This window comes from Lepidochelys kempii, chromosome 11 (genome assembly GCF_965140285.1).
Source record: "Lepidochelys kempii isolate rLepKem1 chromosome 11, rLepKem1.hap1, whole genome shotgun sequence".
Lineage (NCBI taxonomy): Eukaryota > Metazoa > Chordata > Testudines > Cheloniidae > Lepidochelys > Lepidochelys kempii.
In genome coordinates, this window is record NC_136390.1 from 81,771,273 (window position 1) to 81,777,062 (window position 5,790).

General features: G+C 52.2%; 1 long non-coding RNA gene across 1 annotated transcript; it reads left to right on the forward strand.

Moving 5' to 3' along the window:
• Positions 1 to 547: 547 nt before the first annotated feature.
• On the forward strand, positions 548 to 5,102 carry LOC140895997 (uncharacterized). The gene is made up of 3 exons (XR_012154417.2): positions 548 to 725; positions 2,442 to 2,558; positions 3,349 to 5,102. It is a non-coding gene; the product is annotated as an uncharacterized LOC140895997 (long non-coding RNA).
• Positions 5,103 to 5,790: the final 688 nt, after the last annotated feature.

Consider the following 5,790-nt stretch of genomic DNA (forward strand, 5'->3'; position numbering starts at 1 on the left):
GGTGGAGCGGAGGTGAGCTGGGGCAGGGGGGCGCGGGGAAGGTCACCTGTAGCAAGTAACGGGGGGCGGCACACAGGGCAACCGCTCCCCACCCCGGCTCCCGTCTGCTCCGGCTCCTCCCCTGAGCCCTGCCCTGCTCTGCCTCTCTCCCTCCTAGGCTTGCGCACCAAGCAGCTGATTGGCCCGCAAGCCTGGGAGGCGGGAGAAGCAGCGGCGGTGGCCTGCTCGAGGAGGAGGCGGAGCAGAGGTGAGCTGGGGCGGGAGGTGCAGCACGCAGTTCCCCAGGCCGAGGGGAGGAGGGGAGCTGCCGGACGGCTCCCCGAGGGGGCGCTGGGGAGCTGCCGCAAGGGGGGTGCTTCAGGGCGGAGGGGGGTGCAAGGTAGAAGTTTCGCCTAGGGCTCCAAAACATCCTTGCACCGGCCCTGCCTACACTGGCACCCCCAGCAAACTACCCCTACCAGGCTAATTCCCTCCAGCTCAGGGCCCTGTGGGTTGGGTTGTTCCTTTAAGAGGAATTTCCTCTCTGCCCCACTCAGCCAGGGATGCAGACCGTTAGTTTCTGATGCTTTTTGTACTTTTGTTTTGCAGGGAGTGAAGGGACAGGAGGGGAGAGTGCTCAGCTCAGTCAATTCAGCTACAAATGTAACAAAAACAACCATGAAGAGTCTGGTCCCAACCACCCGGCTTTTTGTGACTCCCTGTGCAGAGTGGGGGCAGCAGCCTCGGTAAGTGAGAGGGGGATTTATGGTGCAAACTCTCCGTAAGGAACGGCCGCGGGTGTCAGAGACTCTGAGAGCCCCCTAACAAAGATGGGCACGGGTTCAAAGCTTCTGTCCAGGATTCGGCAGGGAGGGGTGCTCTGGGCACTGGATCCCCTGCTACAGTGCTTGGTCTGAGACCTCACATACAGCACTGACCCTTCAGATGAGCTGTTGGCACCAACAGGCCGCACTGAAGGAATTCTTAGGAGAAACCGGTGCCTCCTGACTTTGAATGTAAATCTGGCTGTGGGAATGTCCCTGCAAATGCAGAGATTGCTCCGTTCATCTGAATGCGGACTGGGTTGGCACAGTGCTGGGCTCATTGGCACTCATTGGTTCTGTTCAGTGATGTTAGATGTTGATTGGCCAGTAATCACCATGTGTAGTTTTCCTTATGTGATGTTGTGATGCGGGGGTTATTTGTTTGTGATTCTGCCCCCCTTCTTCCCCTTTATTATTAAGTCACTAAACTGAAGTTCCAGAGTGAGGGGGTGAAAGACAAGATGAGCAAAACCTTTGTCAGTGTACCCCTGTCAGCCCCTTGCCAGTCTGCGGGGCCGTTGCCCCGAGGGACGGCAGGTGCTGTTACTGCTGGCACTCATCCTATGGGTGTCTGCCAGGGCAGGGGGTGCTTCACCTGCCCCAGAGCCCTGTCAGTGGGAGTCACAAGGGGAGTGGTGGTGGGGTGGTGGCGGCCTTGAGTCTGTGCCCTGGAGCCTTGGTCAGGCTCCCTTCCTGGCCAATGCTGGCCGCTCTGTGGAAAACACTGGCTGGCGGCTGTCCCAGTCTAGGGAAAGTCCCGGGCACAGTCTGGTTCACACTGACCACTGCACGGCCTGGCAGGAGCCGCACGGCTGGGTGCAGCGTGCCCTGAGTGACTAAAACTAGTGCAATAAAAACAGCAGTGTAGCGGGGGGGTTGCGTGGGCGGTGGCTCAAGCTATCTTCTCAAGTACATACCTAAGGGGGTCCAGGCGGGGTTGTTCTCAGGCAGGTAACCCGAGCTGCTGCCCGGGTTACCCCAGCTACACTGCTAGTTTTAGTGTACTAGCTCGAGCAGACCTAGCATGTGTCTGTCTACACCCACGGAAAGCTCGCTCCCACCTGCAGTGCAGATGCACCCTGAGAGAGGTTTAAATGTTTCAGATCCCAGGGGGCAAAGAGCCGGGGTGACCCTGTTCTGAATTCATCCGACCTTTGCACCAAGGCTGGAGCCAATGAGGGTGGGTCACTGACATGTAAAATCACCAGGGCCAGGGACTCATCTGCTCATTGAGAGATCCCCAGAGAGCCTTCACCTGGGACAGGTGTGGTCAGGCGATGGAGCCACTTTTCCCCACAGCAATCAGTGGCCATTCATACCATGCTGGCTTGTTTTCCTTAATACGTCCCATTCTACAGTAGTGCCTAAATGCCCCAAGCGAGATACCCCATTGGGCCGGGCCCTGGACACACCAATAGTCAGGGACCATCCCTGCCCTGGAAAGTTCCTTACAATCTAATAGACCAGACAGCTCCACAACATCTGACCCTGCTCAGAGCCAGGCAGGCAAGACCTGTGGGGGAAATCCCTTCCCTTCTGGAGCATGGTTGGCTTGTTACCTCCTCCCCACTGCCCTGTGTCGCTGTCACCACGTCCCACTCACTCGCTGTCTTGTTTGTTGTTTCTCCTGTTCCCCAGACCCAGCTACGATGATGGGGAAGGTTCCCTTGTTCTCTCCCGGCTCCACAGTGAGCTTCGCTCTGCCCGGCTACGTCGCTCTCTGCCTCGCTCTACAGGTTCACAGTCTGGTGTCAGGTAGGAGCTCCGGCCTTCTCGCTGGGTTTGCTGCTGTTCTATTGCTGGTCACTAACACCCATCTTACCTCACTGCCTTTTCTTATAAACCACATCTGCGCAACCTGCCAACAACCAGCAACGTGGAGCAACCACAGGGAACAGCTGGGTCGCCAGTAACCGTGTTTGCTACCTATATACAGTCTTGTTGTCAGGCCTAGCTATACGCATGCTGCTGCTCTGACTAGAAGCTTCTAAGACATAGAAAATGGTGACCATCATTGTAGGGCTCTCATACTATTTAAAGGGACACTACCCAATTCCTATAGATTATACAGCTGGACTGTGTAAGTCACAGAACAGACTCTTAAGCCACAAACAAATTATGAATCCCCGTCTCTCTGGTTATGAAATGAAAACCCACAAGTTATTCACATTGCACTAGGCACATCTAACTAGGGCCGAGAGCGAGACCTCATCTCACAATGGGGATGTGAGGATATTTACTGGCTTCTTCATTCTGTGCCCTTGGTGAAGACCTTATGTCCCACTCCACCCCGGGGCTGCTCCCACAACTACTCAGGCATTTTGGTTCCTCCTGCTGTGGTTTCCATCCTGCTAATTTAACCAGCTCTTGCTGCGTCTCTGCCCATAGACACGCCTCCCCCCCCCCTTTTCTGTGCAGTTCCACAATGGCTGGTTCTCTGCCTCCAGCACTTTTCTATCTGCCGCCTTCTCCCTCTCCATTATCTGACCTGTAACTTTACCTGCATAGTGATGACGATCAATTTTCATATCTTTACACCTTGCAGGCCCTTACACCATCCCTACACCAGTTGGAGAGGCCCTCACGCTGTTGCAGCATGAAAAGTCCTTGGTGTATCAGAGAACCAGACCCCCCAGTATCCATTATACCCAAGGAGCCCTATTCAGAGATAATAGGGACAGTGTATAACATTCACATGTGAACTCTGGGTGACCGACATTGGAACCACATGCAATATTTTGGGGACTATCAAATTAACATGATGCATGTACTGTATATCTTTGTACCCCTTGATAAATAGTATCTATATGTAGTTTTGTGGGCTTAGGACTATAATCTCCTCCATCGGGGAGGGTGTGACGCTCTGTAACTCGGGGGAACACCAAGCACCCCATGTTCATCCTTGTAAAATGATTGTGTGGTATCCAATGCAAAGTTTGTCATGTTGGGTGTCTTCGGAAGGCTCAAGATGCACTGAGCATCCTTGTTACAGTAATGTTATAGTAATTGTTGTTACAAGTAACGTTCTAGTAATGTTATAGGTTATAATTTCATGTATGTAGTTATGAGGCTGAAAACATATTCTCCTGGCTTAAAATGAGCCCAGGCAAAAACTATCCAAGAGCAGAGGGGCAGTTCACACTTCATCAGGGCAGGTATGAAACAAACCCAGCCCAGCCTCACAGGAACAAAGGACACTGGCCTAGGCAGCAACAAAAGAATCTGTTGGACTCTCGAGTGAGTCACCCCTCCTTCCTTTGGTTAGTTTCGGACTGTGATGAGGTAATGCTCACCTGACTCTGAAGGGGTGCAGGGGACAAAGCCAAGAGGAAAAAAGAACAGGATAAACGGGAGAGACGTTTGCCATGCTCTCTCTCTTCCACCTACACCTACAGACACCACCACCAAGCGACTGAAGCGCTGATCAAAGGGGAGAGCCTGGCTGAAGAGCAACCAGCCAGCCTGTGGTGAGAAGCATCTAAGGGCATGGCTACACTTGCAAGTTAGAGCGCATTAAAGCAGCCCAGTGCACTCTAACTCACGACCCATCCACACTGGCAAGGCACTTAGAGTGCCTGGACTCTGCAGCTGGAGCGCTCCTGGTAATCCACCTCCACAGGAAGATTAATGCTTGCTGTGCCTCGGCTGAAATGCCCGGGCATCAGTGTGAACGAGGTGTTGCATTATTGCAGTCTGATCAGCCTCCGGAAATGTCCCATAATCCCCTTCAGGCAAGTGGCCACTCTTCTCATTGTTTGGAATCACTGCAGGAATGCGGATATGCCCTTTCAAAGCTCCATTTCTGACAGCCGGCTGCTTATAAAGCAACCATTACTGTGCAATGCTGTGTGTGTGTGTGTGAGAGAGAGAGGTGGGGGGGAAGGGGGTCTGAACTTACAAGACAGCATGCCGATATGCTCTCAGCCCCCCAAAAACCCACTCTCTCTCTCCCCCCACATACACACAACACACTCCCTGCCACACTCCCCCCCCATTTGAAAAGCACGTTGCAGTCACTTGCATGCTGGGATAGCTGCCCAGAATGCACCGCTCCCCATGCCGCTGCAAGTGCCGCAAATGTGGCCACGCCAGTGCGCTTGCAGCTGTCAGTGTGGACAGACTGCAGCGCTTTCCCTGCCATGCTCTGTAAAGGCTGGTTTAACTCAAAGCACTCTACATCTGCAAGTGTAGTCATGCCCTACATTTGTAAGGGCATTGAAAGTGTTAAGATCAGCTTAGAATGCGTTTTGCTTTCATTTCATTTGACCAAATCTGACTTGTTATGCTTTGCCTTATAATCACTTAAAATTTATCTCCATAATTAATAAATCTGTTTGTTTATTCTACCTGAAGCAGTGTGTTTGGTTTGGAGTGTGTCAGAGACTCCCCTTGGAATAACAAGCCTGGTACATATCAATTTCTTTATTAAATTGATGAACTCATATCAGCTTGCAGTGTCCAGTGGGTATAACTGGACGCTGGAAGATGGAGGTTCCTAGGGTTGTGTCTGGGACTGGAGATATTGGCTAGTGTCATTCAGTTGCACAATCCAAGGAGCAGATTACATGCCAGAGGCTATTGCACTAGGAGGGTGGTGAAGCACTGGAATGGGTTACCTAGGGAGGTGGCGGAATCTCCATCCTTAGAGGTTTTTAAGGCCTGGCTTGACAAACATAGTGTTTCCTAATATCCAACCTAGACCTCCCCCACAGCAACTTGAAACCATTGCTTCTTGTTCTGTCATATGCCACCACTGAGAACAGCCAAGCTCCATCCTCCAAGTGCTTTAAAATGGATTCTTTGAGGACCTGCTCCATGATTTTGCCAGGGACTGAGGTGAGGCTGACCGGTCTGTAGTTCCCTGGGTTCTTTTTCTTCCCTTTTTAAAATATGGGCACTATATTTGCCTTTTTCCAGTCATCTGGGACCTCCCCCGATTGCCATGAGATTTCAAAAATAATGGCCAATGGCTCTGCAATTACATCAG